Here is a 20,609-nt window from a genome sequence, read left to right on the forward strand (position 1 = left end):
TAACAATATGCTGTTACAAAAGTAATTTATAATATCAGCTACTGTTGAGATATCAAATTTATAACAATATGCTTTTTATATTAAACGAGTATAACTTTCGAAATACACGTTTAATATAAAAAGCATATATTAAACGTGTAAAATAAACTTATTAAGCAAAAAAGCCTGTAAAATAAACGCCTGTAAAATAAACTTATTAAGCAAAAAAGAAAAAAAAACTGACTTCAAAGCAATGAAAGGTGCTATGTGAATCGCACTATACTACATTACGTTTATATGTTCATTTAATTATGTTCTATGGTGTTATTACATTTGCGACAGCCAAGATCCGACGGCTTATTAGAGTTATGTGAGCCTATGTAAAACTTCATGCATTAAAATATTGAAATTTGAGTTTAATAGGGAGCTTTCAATAGCCGTAGCAACATCTTTCTCATTTTGAAACTTTCATTTCAAAACTCTGCCTTTGGCGAATTCATTCCTTTTAATTAAATTTTAACAAAATAAGACTCATTGAGAGTATTGTCAGTGAAAGATGCGGGCCTGCATTAATTAACAGACAAGGGTGTGCTGTTATTTAATCTCTTATGAAAACAAGTTCACATCTTCGCTTTGAATTTCCATTAAATATTTGAAAGGTAAAAGAATATTCTGTATTAAAATAAATGCATATGTTTCGACATATGCTTCATGAATCCACTTTTAATGGGCTACGCTTTCTCTAATAGGTAACTGTGGGTTCTAATTAAATTGAACTTTAATTAATGCAATGAGGAGAATGTAGGAAGGGATTGGAAATTTTTTTAGTGAAATTATTACGTAAGATTTTCTTTGTAAAGGAAAGGACTAAATACGAGACATTGTTATTAAAATTAAGATTAGAACAAGAGAATTACAAAGATGGTAAATATTATTACATGCAATGTATATGTGACAAAGGTGCAAATCATTAGGAGATCGACCAAGTTTGCGAAGACCAAGTGACTTCAAAGGTGTAATTAAATAAAAATGCTAACAAACCTGCAAAATCTAGAAAAGGTGTCCTTATGTGGGATAATACCAAGGTAAAACCAAAATATATTAAACATACACGCTCGGATTATTATAATCCTTAGCTATGGTTGTTTATTGACAATTTTATAGCAAAAAGGAATGTATTAGACTCTATAAAGTATTTACTAGCATTTGAGTAATAATCAGTTTAATGCCGAAACAAATGCAACGCTATAAGAGATTTTTTTTCTCCAAAATCATCTATTCGCACACTACAGCCTATGGAAGGCTGTATATATTTCTCATTGTTCTTTTGACACAACCTTTTACAGATTCGAATTATATTTAGTTGAGTGCATCATCTACTTTGGCTATATAATATACTACACAGAGCAGCGATGACTCAGGTGATAGAGCGTTCGGTTTCCAATGAGGCGAACCGGGCTCGAATCCCAGTTGATACGAATTCCGCATCCAGCTTGCATCGACCACAGTGCTGACGTGAAATATCCTCAGTGGTAGACGGATCATGGGTTAGAGTCCCCTTGTCGTCAGGCTAACCGTGGGGGTTCTCGTGGTCTGCTTCCTCTTCATGTAACGCAAATGCGGGTTAGCTCCATCAAAAAGTCCTCCACGAAAGCAAAATTTCTCCCAATACTCGATCCAGGAATTCCCTTGTCTTCTGGATTGGGTTCGAAATTACAAGGCTACGGAATTGTACATTAGTAGTCGTAAACCCATAAAATTGGGTCGGCTGTTCAACGACGTTTATAAAATAAAATAATAAATATACTACACAAAAAATGAAATGTCGTACATTACACAAAGATAAATATTTTGGCAAAATTTCAATTTTTTTATGGTAAATTTATTTTTTACAAAAGACAATATAATTTTGGTAATTAATCCGAAATATACGGTATTTTAACTATGCATTTGGTAATTTTTTCGTTTATATGATAAAGGTATATCGCAAATTCTAGTTTTTAAGAACTATAGTTCTTATTACCACACATTAAGTAAGAATACACAATTGAAATCTAGTTTAACCGAATAAGTGGTTTTTACACCATGTTCTAAGATATCATGATAAAAATTATCAAATTTTATTAAATTTGCTGCCAAATTTTATTATGTATTATAAAGCTATACTGCATGTAATTTTACCAAAAGTATTACTGAATCGCTTTGATAAAAATTACAATTTTACAGTGAAATCGGATTTTACGGTAAAATGGATTTTACGGATACTGCATTTAGGGTGCTAGTACTTTTTACTGCGATTTGATACTGAACTTACAAAAGTTGTAAGCATAGCATATTATTCTCTAATTCTCTAAAAAGCTCTTATTCGTATGATAATATAACCTTCGAAGAACAGCTTATAATATTTCTTCTTAAATATTTGTTCAACACATTTTTGTACATTTTCATGTCAGACACAGTTTTTAAAGTAGATCAAGCGCTAACTTCTACTATCATTTTACAGAATATTTTCCAAAGAAATACCACACTTTATCGACATATTGTACTTCCATTTTCCTAAACCAGAGGGCGGTAAGGAGAAACTTTTGAATTACTCAAAATCAATGGCTTTCTTCCATGCATTTAATTCATTCCTTTTGTCTTTTTCTTTATATTCATTCTTATTAAACGAAATGGAATTTAAATACTTTTTGAGTTTCAAATACGCTTACGGAGATACTATTTATTAAACAGAAAGAATAATAATAAATTTTTTTCAAAATAATTAAAACAATAGCGTGGTAAATAATGTGGTTCAATCAAAGAATATAAAATAATCGATTAATTAATTTCCTTAGCAAATAATTTAGTAAAAGTTTTTTTATTTAATCATTATATTTAAAAACGTTTTTCAGTTGTGAAATTCAGATATTTTGCATGCAGGTTTTAGTAAGGAAAATAATATTTTGATGATAAGATTCATAAAGTACAGATATCGTTTAGAATATTTGAGACATAATTTTAATCTTATTTTTATTTTCAAATCAGTTATGATAATTTTAGAGTGCTATTATTTATAACGATACAAACTTTTAAACTGTGCTATAACTGAATTAATTAAAAGAAATATTAAATTGAATTTTAAAATTTTTTAAGTTTAAATTAAGTTTTTAATTTTTGTAAAAAATTTGTATGTTTTAAAATATTTACTTTTGTTTTAATATTTATTTTACTTCTTTTTTTTTTACTTGTTTTCACTGTTTCGTAAAAACGTTTACGTGCATGGAGAAAAGAATTCTAGTAAAATTACCGTATTGATAAAAAAAAAAAAAAATTCTGGTTAATTAAAATATACAGTGTTTAAACAATTCGTTGACATTTTTGTGTTCGTTATGGTAACGGTTTACCGGAATTTCTGGCGTTAAAATTTTAGTTATTATTACTACACGTTCAGCAAGAAATACAAATCTGAAAGGTAAAATTAAGCGAATAAATTGTTTTTATGTGATGCTTTAAAGCAGCATGATAAATTTACTAATTTTTACTACATTTATCAAATTTTTTCACGTAATTTAAAACTATATTTTAGTATTAATTACCAAAATCATTACCGAAACGCTTCGGTAAAAAATACCGAGCTTTTTGTTGTGCTCATAGAGCCAGAAACGTGGCAAATTTAACCATTCTCTAGTATTTTTTTTTATAACCGTTGTTGAACAGCCGACCCAATTTTGGGTTTACGACTACTAATGTTCAAATCCGTAATCTTGTAATCTTGAACTCAATTCAGAAGATAAGGGAACTCCTGGATCAAATATTTGGAGAAGTTTTCCTCCGTGGAGGACTTTTTGTTGGAACTAACCCGCATTTGGGTTACATGAAGAGGAAGACCACGGTTAGTCTGAGGGCAAGGGGACTCTAACCCATGATCCGTTTATACCTGAGAATATTTCACATCAGCACTGTAGTCGATGCAAGCCGGATGCGGAATTCGTATCGACCAGCCATGGCTGGGAATCGAACCTCAGTGTAAGTCGAACGCTGTTTCCCCTGAGCCATCACGTCTCTCTGGTAGTTTTAACAATATTTTTTTTCTCAGTGTGGAATCGAAAAAGTTTAAAAATCTAATTTTTTATTTTCGAATGAGATAGAAAAAATGAAATGCCCCTAAAACGATATGTTGGCTAGTTAGAAAATGCTGAATTGAATAAATTCATCAAAATTTTGCTTTTTGCAATGACAATTATTTGAGGTAAGTTCTATTTCGCAAATTTTATTCTTATTGGTGATAACCATTTGATATATACAGGGTTATTCATAATTCCCTCCGCCTGTAAATGCCATTTTTCTTTACTACAACTGGCTTCAGTGGTACATGTTACTGCCATCTACCGGCAACTGCTTAAATTAAAACCTGAATACTTTCGGAATAATTTCATATGTTCATTTTTGCCATATTCGTCTTCGTTTTTTTTACTATAACGCTAAGAAATCCCTGAGGGAATTATGAATAACCCTGTATTTATTATTATCTGGTAAATTCTATTTTGCAGATTAAAAAACGAATTAAAAAAAAGTTTTTAAAGTAGAATTAAAACCTCGATGCTTAACATGTTTTATCGAACAAAAAAGTTTATTTTAAAAGCTATCGTAGTTCTACAACGAGATTTCAAATGAACTTTGGAAACCGTTCTTTTAAAATGCGTTTATTTAACTACAAATTCTGTAATGACCAACAGATATTATCTGATTCCGTTCATGGAACCATTTTGGAAAGTTTGAAACTTTTACTGCAGTCATTAACCACTATCTGACGGAATATTATCAGTTCGCATAACGAGTAGATTTTTGGATATTTTTCATATTTCAAACATTGAATACACTGCTGTTTGGTTTATAAATGTGTTTAATATTTTAAGTAAACTCATAATTCAACTTCATCTAATTTGTTAATCGTAAAAAAATGTTTAGAAATATGTTAATTTCAATAAAACAAAGAATTTTTTTAATGTTGTTCTATTTGAAGCAGATTTATTATTAGTATATTTAGTACTTATCGAACTACATTAATTTCCATGCTACCAGTACCTATTAACAAAATTAATAAAGCATCATTGACGTTAATAATAAGACGGTGATTTTTTACGTCTCTCCGAAACAAACTAATACAATTTCTCTATTTATTTTGCTTGTTTAATTTTTTTTAAAATTGATATTTACCTCTAAAATTAATTACGGATTATTTTCGTCAAAATAAGTAAGGGGGACTTTTTACTTTTCTCCTAAACGAAATGAATCAGTACAATTTCTGTATTAATTTTGCTTTTCAATACCTAGCTTATTATTTTGCTTCGATTAGAAAATATTATCAAAATTAATTAAGCATTATTGGAGTCAATAATTGCAAGGTGACGCTTTCACGCTTCTTAATAATCATTTTTCCATTAATTTAACTTTTTAGTAAATAGCTTATTATTTTTCTTATTTCTATTAGTACCTATTACCAAAACCATTTAAGTATTATTGGCTTCAGTAATAGTATGAAGAATTTTTACGTTTCTCCTAAATGAATTCGTGACATTTTGTCATTAATATAACTTATCAGTGTCTAACTTATTTTTTTCATTTCAGCGACTATTTATTTAAAATTACTAAGTTTTATATTAACTCGCTTCTGAAGCCCAGCTATAAACTAATCTAACACATGGATTCAGATAATCTTAGAAATAATAAGTTACTTAAGCTATCAAGTTCACATTGATCATTGCGTTGAACTGATATAACAAATAAGAAAATATTAAGCATCAAAGAATGTCCAATAAACTCTTTTTTGATTAATGAAAACGATAACCTAGAAAACATCACTGATGCTATCTTTAAAATATATATATAAAAAAAATAATATCGTCTGCAAATTAGTTTTTAGAAATCTTTTTCTCGAACGATATCATTAAAATTTTTAAGAGATTTTTTATATTGGGGGTTAAATTTGCCCATTTTACTTGCTGTTCAAATTCGGGATGATTATTTATGGATGGATTATGAGAGAGACATATACAAAAGTAGCCATTAAGACAAAATATTTTTTTATTTGTTATGGATTGAAATGACTTTAACAATAAGCAAGGAAAGGGGGTGAAGAATTAATAAAAAATTTACTTTATTTCTCAAAATATAGCTTTTTTGTCCTTAAAATCCATCATCCTCAAAAAAATTAACATCTAAGCATTTAAAGAACTGAAATAAAACAAATAACCAAACGATTACAAAGAACTCGATAAATTCATTTAAAAATAATAAAGGGAAACGATACCACGCTTTGAAAAAACAACGTGTATGATGTACATTCCAGCATTAGAGTAGGAATTCTTTAAAACACTAATGAGTATATTGCAAAAAAAAGAAGAAGAAAAAACGGTGAAATTTCTTTTTTGCGTTGGTCAGAAAATTTTGAAATGTGAAGTATCGATCGAGGAAATTTGATTTAGGTATGAGCGCTTGCACGATTACTAATTTCTGAATAAAAATTAATATAATTCAAAAATATCGGAAAAATAATTTTTACCGGGTCGTTGTTAGCGGATTTAAAGATCTAAATAAGCTACCTCATTTGCCTGAATTTAATTACATGCATTACATTTGGTTCTTCAAATCTATGAGTACGACAGAAAGGTTGTATCTTATTTACTAGGCGACATTCCCCTTTATCGCTCGGATTTTTTCGTTCAATTTATGCATATTGACTAGAACAGTGGTTACCAACTGGCGGCCCGGGAAGCTTTTTTTTCGTGGCCAGCGAACTAAAATATATTAGTTGTTCTTTTTTTGCGGACAATTTTCGTAAAAAATCTATATGGGTTTAAAATACTTTTCTTTCGTTAAAAAAAAAACCTAATTTCTTCATTTCTGTGAAAATTAGCATACCAACTGAGCAAGAAAATTTTTTTCTCAGGTTTTGCATCCAAGAAAATATTTATTCAAATACAAAATTAATCCAGTATATTGCTTAAAAATCTACTTCTCATTTTAATTTGTAATTCAATACGTTTGTTTTGTACAACTTGATAAAAATCTGACAGTAATATTTAATGTTCCTTCAAACATAAAAGAGTCCTATATAAAATTTTGATAAAGTTGCGGCCCGCCATTTTCCCGGTGTTTTAATTGCGGCCCCCGAACTCGTACAAGTTGGAAACCCCTGGTCTAGAACTTGCCATTAATCCAAACACTAATGGTCTTACAAAAGCTTGAAAACAAATGCGGAAGTAATAGAAATGTATTTTAAACTTTTTCATACATTTCCTTTGAGATGAATTCTTTTGATTAAACATTCATAACGCAACTAATCAAAACTAGGTTCCATTTACAAATTACGAAATCAAAAGTAAATTATTCAACAAAGAACTAACATTTAGCATGCATAGAAACAGTTTCAATCCTGATTCAGAATATCTTTAGAAAAGAAAAGAAAGAAGACAAACAAAATTATTCTGATTAGACTGATTTTGTTTGTTGTCCAAATTAAATATTTATTTAGATTACGTAAATTCGAAAGATAGCATTCAAAAGAGAATTGAGAAGAAAGAATCATTTCGAGATTTGGAATGAAATATAGGAAACTAATGTCATCAAAAATGATTTAATGGATTATTTTCTTGAAATTTTTATAGTGGTATTCCTCGTTAATATTGAAAACAGATATTTTGTTACTTTTGAAAGATATGCATTAACTTCTTAGCTTTGATCTTTTATAATTTTGTTTGCTTACTGATTAAAAGTATGATTATGCTTACTAATTACTAGCAATTTGCACGAAATTGAAATCACTCATAACTCGGAAACAAGTTAATCCGATCTTTAAAATAAAGTTTAGTCATCTTGAATGAAAGTTTAACTTTTTATTATTTCCCTAAATATATGATATAATTTAATATTATGACAAATAATAGATAATAGATTTAATAGATATATTCATTAAATTATAATAATTTGATGTTTAAATATTAATTTTAGTTTTCTTAAAGGATAACGTAGGCTTTGAAGAATTAAAAATTCTCTTTTCATATTCTTTTTACTTGATTGGAATAAAAGAGTAGGAAGGGCAGGTTTTAGAATGACTGGTTGAAAGTTTGTTGCCAGAGAAACTTCGTTTTTGGAGTCGGTGGATACGGTTGATCAAAAACCTTTGCACCGATATCATTAAAAGTTTGAAGATTCATTATAAATAGAATAAACTACACTATAAGAAATGGGGTGTAATATCTTTCCAATTATGATGTTGAACAATCCAAAAATATGTGTAAAGGAATACTTTATATTCCAGGTTAACACCAAATCAAGCATTAAAATGTTTTGCCAGAGAAACTTCGTTTTTGGTGTCGGTGGACACGATTGATCAAAAAATTTTGCACCGATATCATTACAAGTTTGAAGATTTATTATAGATAGAATAAACTACACTATAAAAACTGTGGTGTAATATCTCTCCGATTGCGATGTTGAACAGTCCAAAAATTTGTGTAAAGGAATACTTTATATTCCAGGTTAACACCAAATCAAGCATTTAAAAGTTTTGCCAGAGAAACTTCGTTTTTGGAGTCGGTGGACACGATTGATCAAAAACTTTTGCACCGATATCAAAAAAAGTTTGAAGATTTATTATAGATAGAATAAACTACACTATAAAAACTGTGGTGTAATATCTCTCCGATTATGATGTTGAACAGTCCAAAAATTTGTGTAAAGGAATACTTTATATTCCAGGTTAACACCAAATCAAGCATTGAAAAGTTTTGCCAGAGAAACTCTCTCAGAGAAGAATTAAGCTCTTAGAGGACAAGCTATTTTAAGTCTAAATTTTTCTGTAAATCATATTTTGTGTAGAATTCTACGGAAAAATCAGTTTGCAAGTTTTCAAAATCCTCCATTGAGAAACAAGTAATTTCAATTTAAAATGTATGGACAAGCTTTTAATAAAACCGGAGAATAGATTTTACAAATCATGTTCACTGTAAGGTTATTTTTTCTGAGAAGTCACCGAAAAGTCGTAGTTAAGATTAAATGAAAATTCTATAAAATAACATTTAAATAAGAATCTTTTATAGTTTGAATTGAAGAACTATTATAATATTTATAAAATCATTTAAAGAAAGCAAAGGCTTTTTGTTGCCTTTTTGTTGTGTTTTTTTTGTAAAAGCCCAAGGTGCCCTTTAAATGTGAAACGTTCACAAGAAAGTCTTTTTTCTTAATTAAAAGAAACAAGAAGTATAACAATAAAATAATTTAACATGTGACAAAATTAATCATAAAATTAGTTGCTTCTAAGAAGCTTTGTTCAAAGAAAAAAAACTACTTTTGTCTCTTGTGCCTGCTAATTTTTAATGCTATTTTTTATTAACGATTAGATTCAAAGTGGATTTGTAGAGAATCCTCAGAGTCAATTGCATTGAAAATAAGTAAGACTTCACGGATAGTGATAAATTATTCATTAAGATTATGTACACTTGAGATAATTAAAGAAATTTAATTAGCGTGCATTGTTTTTATTTTTAAGCGTTTGGGGGTAAATACTTTTTTTTATTTAAAAAAGATACAGTATTCTAATTAATTACTTTTACACTTCTGCATTAAATTTCTTTTGCACACTCAAAAATTAATTTTTTTATTTTATTATATGCTTAAATAAAGTATAGCATATGATTAATAAGCTCAATGTTATAAATAAAGTGTAGGAACAATATTTTAAATCGGTAGAGATTTTTGACATGAGGCTTTGAACTAGCTTAAAAAAAAGTTTAAAAAATTCTTAATTCTTATTACTTTATGCGAGTTAAGCGCAACAGATATTTTGACATTAGGAAAAAAATAGGTTATAAAACAAGCACAGTATTAAAATTTTTAGCATATAACTGCCCGCCATTTTTGATTTTGATGTTATTTTATTTTTAAATCATTTGAAGGCGAATATATATTTTAAATTTAATAAAGATGCAATATTCTAATTATTTACTTTTTGTACTTTTACATTGATCGTCTTTTCCATACTCTGAAGGGCATTATTTTGACATTAGGAAAAAATTAGTTACAACACAAGTACACTATAAAAAATATTGGTGTATAGTTGCCCCCATTTTCGGTATTGAAATAAACTAAAATTTTTACAGTAAAAGTTGTCTCATTTTCTATTTACTTTTTTCCTGTTATAGTTACATTTATTTATTCATTCATTTTTTGTTTGTGTCTCTATACTGACGACGCATATTTTTAAGCGCTTCAAATCAATTTAATAGCTTCATTGCAGAAAAATTTCGTTTAAAAAATAAGGGCATTTTTAGTAACGCTAATTATATTCACACTAATTCTTTCAAACAATTGTTATTTTGTCAATTGTATGTAATTTTTTTGTTGTTGCTAGAAATTAAAAATGTGTTCAATTTTCCTCAACATCCAAGAGAGTGGCAACTTGTCTCCAAAAATATTACAATGTGCCCACAAAATTTGAACACATTAACCGATATATACTGCATCAGTAAAGTTAGAGTGCTAAGTCAACTGAAGAAATACAACAACAAAAATTAACTTCTGGGAGCATATATTTTGTAAAACGTTATAAAAACGCATTATAGTTGCATTGACTTTTTCGAGATTGACTTGCGCAGGTATTTTTTCTGAGAAATCTTTTGAGTTTTTTTAGTTTTATTACCAATGGCGCATTAAAAGGCAATTGAATATCAAAAAGATAACAATAAATCTATAAATGCGAGCAGTAGCTTTCGCAAATTGATGTCCGGAGAAGAGCAGGGCATTTAAGCAGGTGAGACAACTCCATCTCTTTGTGGAGATCACACAAGGCACAAAAACAATCAGGAACAACGTTGATGCGATATAGATGTTTATTCAGGCAATAGTGTTCAGATATCAGACGATACATGGTACCAGATTTTATTGTAAGATACTGAGGGACATTGAGAATCAGTTTAAGCCATGGTTTATTAGAATCGCGATTCGGCTCGACGGATCAAAGATGTTGGAGCTAAAAGAACAAAGTGGACTATATCGTTTTACAATATTTTATTGAATGAAATGAATGCTGGGAAGCAGTGTTGCCAGAACTTAAGATTAAAAAGTAGCGAATGGGAGCTCCAAAAGTAGCGGATTCGAACATTTTGTAGCCCAAAAATAAATCATATATATATATATATATATATATATATATATATATATATATATATATATATATATATATATATATATATATATATATATATATATATATATATATATATATATATATATATATATATATATATATATATATATATATATATATATATATATATATATATATATATATATATATATATATATATATATATATATATATATATATATATATATATATATAAACAAAATTAATATCACAGCATAAATTAAGAGTAAAGTTTGCCATGTTTTGAGTGCTCTAATTTATTTGGCTATATTTCTGTAAAACAGCGCCGTTTGCCAGAAAACACTAAAATTATAATAACATTGGATAGCTCGTTTTTTTCAAGCAGTGGATGGTTTCTAATGTGTATAAGCAGTATGTGTAAAAATCAGTCGGAACTGTCTTCGATATTTTAATGTTGGTGCGGTCTTTGAGCTGCATAAGAATACTAAGAGGTTTCGACCTCAGCTCGCTTCGTTCCCCAACCTCAAGAACCTTAATTACTCGCACATAAAAATGTTCTCACTAGCTAATTTTTTTTTAATAAAAATTATCTCGCGTTTCGAGGAAATTAAAAATAAGACCTAACTAGGACCCAAACTCCAACAAGAAATTCAGAAAAGTTCAACTTCATGGGCCTACATCTGTGTGTATTTTTTAAAAAAAAGGGCAAAAAATCTTTTTTTGATAAGCAAAATAATTTATTTAATCATTTCTGCTCTGAAGTTCGAAACAATACAAAGTACAAACATTCAGCTCGCAGATGAGAAATATGACTTTGCTTTTCTTTGTAACAGCATCAATAATTGTTTCAAACTCGATTGAGAATAGTTTTGACAGTAATTTAGTGAACAAATGAATATTTTGATTTGGGCCACGCATGAAACAATATTTTAAAGCGTCTACGAAGCAACAAATATTTTTTTCATTTATAGTAGCCGTAACATCTGTTGCAAAGTTTAAAAAAAAACAATGATAAAAAGATAGATTTGCACTAAATGCTCGTAAATATTTTCTTTTCTCGCAGTTCGCTTAGTTGCTGTGCTTACTTTACTTGCACAATGAAACATGTTAAGTTGACCATCTCTATAAGTTAATCACCCATCTAAGATTTTGATGATCAAGTGCAAATCTGGTAAAAACAATTTATTATCATTTTTATAAGATGACTTCCCTTATAAAACCCTCAAATTGTAGTTCCACTTCTGATCAGTTTACGCTAGTTTCACTGTAGTAGCTTTAATAATTTTCTAAACTCCTTTTATAACACACAGCATATACATTACCGTGTTTATCATTTAAAGTAATTATCTTTCCTAGTTATTTTGCAATTACTATAAATGTTTCAAAAGGTTTAAAATGTTGACATTTTCGAATTCAAAAAAATTGTCGTTATTCAATTTTCCTGATCCCTAAGTGCATTATGTTTCAATTAACTTAGTTATTTTTATTCATAATTTCATTGTTATAGTTAATTATTTGTTATAATTATAAGTTTGTTATATTTGTTATAGTTATATTTGTTATAGTTATAATTTTATTTATAATTTGAAATTTCATAGTATATATTTTTGTTTTAAAAACAAAATCCATCTTTTGCGTTTCATCGACATCATTGGGTGGGCCTTGGCCTTCTATGAAATATTTCTTCATGTCGTTCTCCTTGATGCCAATTCTGATTATCATTTGCGTTAGGTAATACGAATTTTATTTTAATATGATAACTATCCAAAACTTCATTTTTATTTGTTTCATTTATTTATTGCATATTTGGCAAAATGAGGTGAAAAATAATAACTGTAACCATAGCAATACATATTATAGCTTATTTTTAAAAAAAAATAATTTCATCATTTACAACGGGCAAATCTAAGCTCTAGAGAGATATAAAAATTTTCCTATTTTTCGTGCAACTGTGAATAGATGGTGATTTACAAAAGTGAAATGAATTCACAAAAAAGCATTTAACAGTACGATATTTTTTGGAAACTCATTGTCATTCACGACAACTATTTTCATTCATCAGGTTTAATGACTTTGGATTTAATTTTTCTGAGTTTCAAAGCGAGTAACGTGATTTTTTTTCTCCAGAAGATAAACGATTAATAATAGTTGGAGTTAAAAAACATTTTCCCTATCATACTCTCTGTGCATTTTTCCATACATATCCTTGCGATTTCCCGAGTCTACGATTTGAAACATAAACAAGGAAAGATTAAAGACTCCATCAGTAAAACATATCAATAAGAATCCAAAACTGAAGCGAGAACATTTTCAACAGCAACAAAAATGTCCTTTTTAAAAATGGTAAAGAAGCTGCAAACTTTCAGAATCATTTTATAATGGGAAGGGAAAAAATTAAAAAATATATATATATTTCAGTAAGGAAAAAAAGTAGCGCATATTTAAGATTTGTAGCTTTCGAAAAATAATAAGTAGCCCAAAAAGTAGCAAGTAGCGAAAATTCAATTTTCAGTAGCGGGGACTTATAAAAGTAGCCCAATCCGCTACTTGTAGCCCAATCTGGCAACACTGCTGGGAAGCTAAGCTTGGCGCTCTACAATCTCGCCAATTAAAGCCAATAAGGGCGCGGACAATATTCTTTTTTGTTTTTATTTCATTTGAATAATAATTTGTTAATTCTAATGTACATACTTTTTTATGGAAAGGAATTTAAATATATACATTAAGTATAATCAATTAACAACGACGTAAACAAGATATGCTTAGAAATATTTGCTTTTTTTCTGGTACACATTTAAAATGAAATTTATTTAATAAATAAATTCAAAATATTTGTTCTATCATCCTAGTTTGGTTTCTCTTGGTAAAACAATTATTTTTATTTTGTTTTATTTTATAACCGTCGTTGAACAGTCGTCCCAATTTTTGTTCTTACAACTTCTAATGTTCAACCCCGTCGCCTCGTAATTTTGAACCCAATCCAGAAGTCAAGGAAACTCCTGGTTCAAGTATTGAGAGAAATTTACAAACCCGCATTTGTGTTACACGGAGAGAAAGACCACGAGAACCTCCCACGGCTAGCCTGACGTCAAGGAAACTCTAACCCACGATCCTTCTACCACTGAGGATATTTTACGTCAGCACTGTGGTTGGTGCAAGCCGGATGAGGAATTCGTATCGACTGGGATTCGAACCTGGTTGGCCACATTGGAAGGCGAACACTCCATCCCTTGAGCCATCGCGTGGATCAAGCATTGGAGAAAACTAGCCATCGTGGAGAACTTTGTTGGAACTAACTAATATTTGCGTTACATGGGGAAAAAAACCACGAAAACCTCCAGCGGATTGCCTCCTACGGTTTAGCCTCCTAGGGGGATTCTAACCTATGATCCATCTACCACTGAAAATGATCCATCTACCACGAACCTGGTTTACCTCACTGGAGGGTGAGAGCTCTATTCCCTGAGTCATCATGGCTCAGTTATCCTGATTAAAAACTAAAAAGATGCATGCATATTTGACGGAGAATTTTTATTTCTGTTGATAAATATCCATCGTTTTAAATAATGACAACTCCCGCCGGCCTTGAGTTTTTGGTATATAAAGTTCACCATTGTTGTTTTCGGAAGTGAGTGCACGCGTGGTGTAACAGCGCGAAATTTTAGAGGAAGATTATTCAATTTTAAATGTTTAGATTTAAATTATACACTTTAAAGCATATATGATTACACGATTTGGCGTTACTATGGAGTAAAGTGTTCCTTCTCGCAATTGTTAGGGTTGTTCAACATCATACTCAGAGAGAGATTGCAATTTTTACAGAAGAGTAAAACCAGAAATTTAAGGCAGATTTGTTTTATTAATTTAATACTTAAAATATCTGTTTCTCTTCCTATCTATATTGATTCCTGTAAAACTCAAAATAATAAAAAATTTTTTTGGTATCCTTTATTTCGTTAAATCAGTAAAAGAAAAAATACATTGTCTTTTCTTTAAAAAGAAAATGCCTATTTTATCGCTTAAATCTTAATGCAACTCTTTTAAAAATTATGCCTTTGATTTTTTCATTAGAATGAAGGGAAAAAAAGGATGAAATTAGATCCGCATTTAATCCGATTTAATTATAGATCATTGGACTTTAACTTTTTCTGCCTAATTAAATTGTTTTAACCAAACTGAGTATGGAGTTTTTTTTCCTCCAATGCTGAGAAATTTTGAAATGGGATCTTTAAGGTTTTTAGGACAGGAAAAAAGAGAGATACTACCGAATTTAAGTACTTTTTCTTTTTAATTTATTAGTTTTATTTCTTCGTCATCTCACTTGTTTTGTCTTTGAATAGAAAAGCCTCTGGGATCAAGTAGCAAATGAAGTGCTAGCAGGTTTATTCATGTATACTAAGAGCTTTAAATATTTCTTCGAAATACGTCTGTGAAGTGTACTAAACTTTTATTCTTCGACTGAATGAAATATTTTTCGTTTCATAAAAAGTAAATTTCAAATAAAATACTCACGAATATAATTATTGTTGCATGATCAAGTGGTTAAAATTTTGAATTTACATCAGAATCTGCATCTGTCTACATTTCTATTTGTGAAAGCAAAGTGAAAATTTCAAGCAGATTTTTTATTAATTTAAAAATTAAAATATCAGCTTATCTATATTAATTTAGAGTAAACGAAACTAGTTGAAGTATTTTAAATCGTTAAATCAGTAAATGAGAAAGATATTGTTTTTTAGCTTAATAAAAAATACCCATCATTCATTTGAATCTTAATGCAATTCTGAAAAAAAATTGTACATGGAATAAATTATTTTTTTAGTTTAGAGAAATTAGAAAATTTAGTTTAGAAAATAGAACTGGATTCGACTAAATGAAATATTTTTCGTTTCACAAAGTGCAATTTTTAATTAAATTACTTGCGAATAAAATTACTGCTGCATGCTGTCTCAAGTAGTTAAAATTGTGAATCTACACCGAAGAGCCATTGCATCATGACCACCCTCTATCTATAGCAATGGGTTCGCCCAGGTTTTCATAGTTTCTCGCGCATGAACAATGTTTTCATGGGGCACATTAGGACCCATAATCCTCATAGAACAAACCCTGACGTCTGTAAGCTGCTTTAACATAGTGGCAGACCAGGTTCACCCATTCATTGCAACAGTTTTTTTCTGCGGGGGATGGTGTTTATCAACAGGGTAATGCACCATGTCAAAAGGGTCTAATCGTCGAGGAACATTCCAGTGACTTTCAAATCATGCCTTGGCCCCCAAATTCACCTGACCTTAATCCAATAGAGCATTTTTGGTCTTTCTTGGAAAACCAAATTCGTGCTGCCACGCTACCCCCTCGCAATGTGAGGGAATTGCAGGACCAGTTGATGAGCGCTTGGTACCAGATACCTCAGATTACCTATCAGCACCTTGTGGAATCAATGCCACGGCGGGTGCTAGCAGTTTTGAAGGCTAAAGGTGGTCCTACATGTTATTAGCAGGGTAGTCATAATGTAATGGCTCTTCGGTGTATATCAGAATCTACATCAGTATCTTTGCTGCATTTTTAAACGTGGTCCTATATTGGCAAGTATTATAACTTCATGCAGAATCTCTATTAATTTAAAATTTAAATTATATTCTATATTAATTTAAACTTAAAAAAAAACATTTGTAATATCTTTAATCGCGAAATCAGCAAGAGAGAAAGATATTGTTCTCAGCTTAATAAAAAATACCCATCTTATCATTTAAATCTCAATGCAATTCCTTAAAAAATATGCATAGATTTAATTTTTTTTAGTTCAGAAAAAAAGGATGAAACTAGAATTATATTTAAGCCGATTTAATTATAGATCATTGAACAGCTGTTTTTTTCTGTCTAATTGAATTGTGCTAACCCTACTGAGCTAGGATTTTTTTCTCTACATCAGAAAAATTTGAAAATGGGATCTTTCCGGTTCCAGAGACATAAAAAAAGAGAGACACTTCCAAGATTTTGAAGTACTTTCTTTTTAATTTATTAGTTTAATCCTCCCCTTTATCTCACTTGTCTTGTTTTTGAATAGAAAAGCTACGAAGATCAAGTTTCAAATGAAGTGGGAGCAGGATTTTTCATGTGTATTAAGAGCTTTAAATATTTTTTTCCAAATTATTTTGTAAAGTGCATTTAAACTTTTATTGTTTGACTAAGTGAAATATTTTTCCTCTCATAAAATATGTAAATTTCAAATTACTTGTGAATAAAACAATTGTTGTATGCTGTCTCAATTAGATGGTTAAATAAAAAAATTTCAAATAATGGTTATTATTTTGAACAAATTTCTAACTGATCAGTGAAATTTGTGACAGTGCTTCCGACAGGATTCCTAAAATAATAAAAATACATTGTAAAGAATGGACGCAAATATATCACGAAAGTTTCTTCGTTTCTGACGAAACCGTTTTTTGATATATGTCCCGAAAAAAATTTCGGCAAAGTGACGAAATAACTATCGGCACTTCAACGAGGAAACGAATTTTGTCAAAATTTAAGAAATATTTTGTTATTCTAATTTTATCAAAAAAAAAAAAAAAAAAAAAGGAGTAGGAGAGAGTGGGGTCAATTATAACATTTTTTACTTAACTATTTTTAACTAACAAAAAATCCAATATATTATTAGTATTAATTGACAGACGAGTAAAGTAGACAATCCTCAACTAGAAAAAATAAATAAATACCTTATTTTAAATGTTATTATATTAGTTATTAACAATTTTTGACAGTCGTGCACTTGTTACAATTGTCCCCACTTACTGGGTCAATTGTAACAGTTCATAAATTCAACTAAAACATAGTTAATTATACATATTATCATAGTTGTGATATATTTTTTTATTGATCAAAATAGTAGTGATATTTTAGGAGTAAAAATAATAATGAGCAGAGACCTAAAGGGTTAAACGTTTAACTTTAAGTGATTAAAAATTTAAATTTATGCTGTGAAAGGTGACAAATTAAATAATGCACATGGAACATAGTATAAATGGTGTAGGAAACTATTGGTGGTTCTTAAAGAGTTAAGTAATGGTTTGTAAACATAAGATTATTTATTTTCAGCTGTTACATTCGTCCCTTTACTTATTGTTACAATCGTCCTCATGACGCCATCTTAGCTTCATTTGTTAAAAACAATGCTAGTTAATTAACAAAACTAATATTTTTTCTGAAATGTTTATTAAGGTGTCTACTTACATATTCGGTTAATAATTTTTATTTGTTTAAACAGAATTACTTTGTTACAATATAATATTCTAATACAAAAAAAAGTACTTACGTAGCGTGAAAATATCTTTTGTGATGTAACTCTTTCAAAAGTACATAAAAATGGTTGCCAGCAGGGGTGTACATGTAGATTTATTAAATACACCTTGTGCGCCACCTAGGAACCAAATCTAGAACCCGACACTCGAAATTTTTGCTCTGTTACAATCGTACCCTGTTACAATTGACCCCACTCTCCCCTACCTATTGTTTTTACATTTTCCATTAATCATCTTATCGTAGGCTTTATATAGGGGGATCAATGTCACCCCTACAACACAAGAAAGATCGATAGAATAGAGAATTAAATTGCACCCATGCCCGATTCGGGATATGAAACCGGGATCCTCCTGGTACGAGGCAAACTCATTGATCGCGATACGAGCCAGTCGGCATGTCTCGTCACTTTATTTTCCATCATCTAGTCTTCATTCACGTTTCGTCATTCTAGTTAACAATCTCCCACAATGCACAACGGTGAGGTTTCGAGTTGAGGAAACATTTTCGTCACATATTTAAGAGTTTGAGTTTTGTCACAAATCACGTGATCTTAGTGACGAACTGATTCTCAGAATTAGCAAAATACACCATAAGGATTTCTGAATTGTCAAAAATGAGAGTTTTATTTAAATGAGTGTAGATGAATAATACAGCGTTAAGCAATTCTAACAGGTTTATTTTGTTTTAAAGCATGCAAATTATAGTTTGGAAAGTTTGATTTTAGTAATCCTGGTTAATAATGGTTAATTATCTAATTGTAATTTCTTAAAATAAGTAGAAATAATTAAGTTTTTTTGATCAAAAGCAAAATTTCTTAAATGTTTGAGGAATAAAAGAGCTTAACGTTTCTTTCATAATTAAAAGGTATAACTTAGTAACTTAAAATATGTTTGAATTATACATGTTGAATATGTGTTAAGATTATTTCTGTTAGTTAATGAAAATTCATTAACCACATCAAAACTTTCGCCTTATAAATATCAAACGAAGTAAAGAGTTTTAATAATTTCCTTTTATAAAATATCTAATAAATATGCTAATAATATTCATAGAGAGAATGTGAAAATCTTCGAGTTAGTCAATTAGGATGATATTAAGAGGGAAATTTCTTAGGGAACTTTCAATCTCCTGAAAGAGAATATTAAGATTAAACAGATAAAAAGAAGTGAGGAATTTTAATGTATGCAGCAATCTTTGGTAAAATTTCATTCGATATGGTAAAAAAAGAGGAAAATTATTTAAAAGGGAAATACATGAAAAGAGCTAAGAAACAAAAAAAAAAAAAAAGGATTCTTGGTATTTGTTTTCCTTGAAGGAAATAAGTTATAACGCTAACTCTAAAAAAATAAACATTCTATTCCTAAACCTAAAGAGGCTTACAAACCTATCTCAATTTTCAATCGTGAGGTAATTTTCCAGTGTGCAATCCATATTACAAGAATAACAATGCCTGTGCTTATATTTTACTCTTAATAAACAGTGACAAAATAAAGAACGGATTATCCTGAATAACTTTTGATCTAATGATAGAATCTTCTCTTTCTAAGACTCAATCTTGAACGTTTCGAGGGGGTGACCTCAAATATGCTAATTAATTTGTGAAAACGATATTCTAAGTTACGAAAGCAGACATAAAAACTGAATAAACATGCCATTTTTTCGACGGATTATGTTTTCTGACCCCCAAAATATAGGGGTATCTGCAATCTGGAAAATATGGTCCCTATAGTTTTATTTTATTTTATAACCGTCGTTGAACAGCCGACTCAATTTTATGGGTTTACGACTACTAATGTTCAACTCCGTAGCCTTGTTATTTTGAACCCAATCCAGAAGACAAGGAAACTACTGGATCGAGTATAGGGAGAAATTTGCCTTCGTAGAGGATTTTCTGATGGAGCTAACACGCATTTGCGTTACATGGAGAGGAAGACCACAAGAACCTCTCACGGCTAGCCTAACGGCAAAGGGAGTCTAACCCATGATCCGTCTACCACTGAGGATATTTCACGTCAGCACTGTGGTCGGTGCAAGCCGGATGCCGAATTCGTATCGACTGGAATTCGAACCCTGTTCGCCGCATTGGAAGGCGAACGCTCTATCCCCTGAGCCATCGCCGCTCTCAATTAGGTACTTGTAACTAATCACACGGTTGTGTCTAACTACGTGGTTATAGTTTGGT

Source organism: Parasteatoda tepidariorum, chromosome 1 (assembly GCF_982258835.1).
Source record: "Parasteatoda tepidariorum strain Cologne lab strain chromosome 1, Ptep-v5.0, whole genome shotgun sequence".
Lineage (NCBI taxonomy): Eukaryota > Metazoa > Arthropoda > Arachnida > Araneae > Theridiidae > Parasteatoda > Parasteatoda tepidariorum.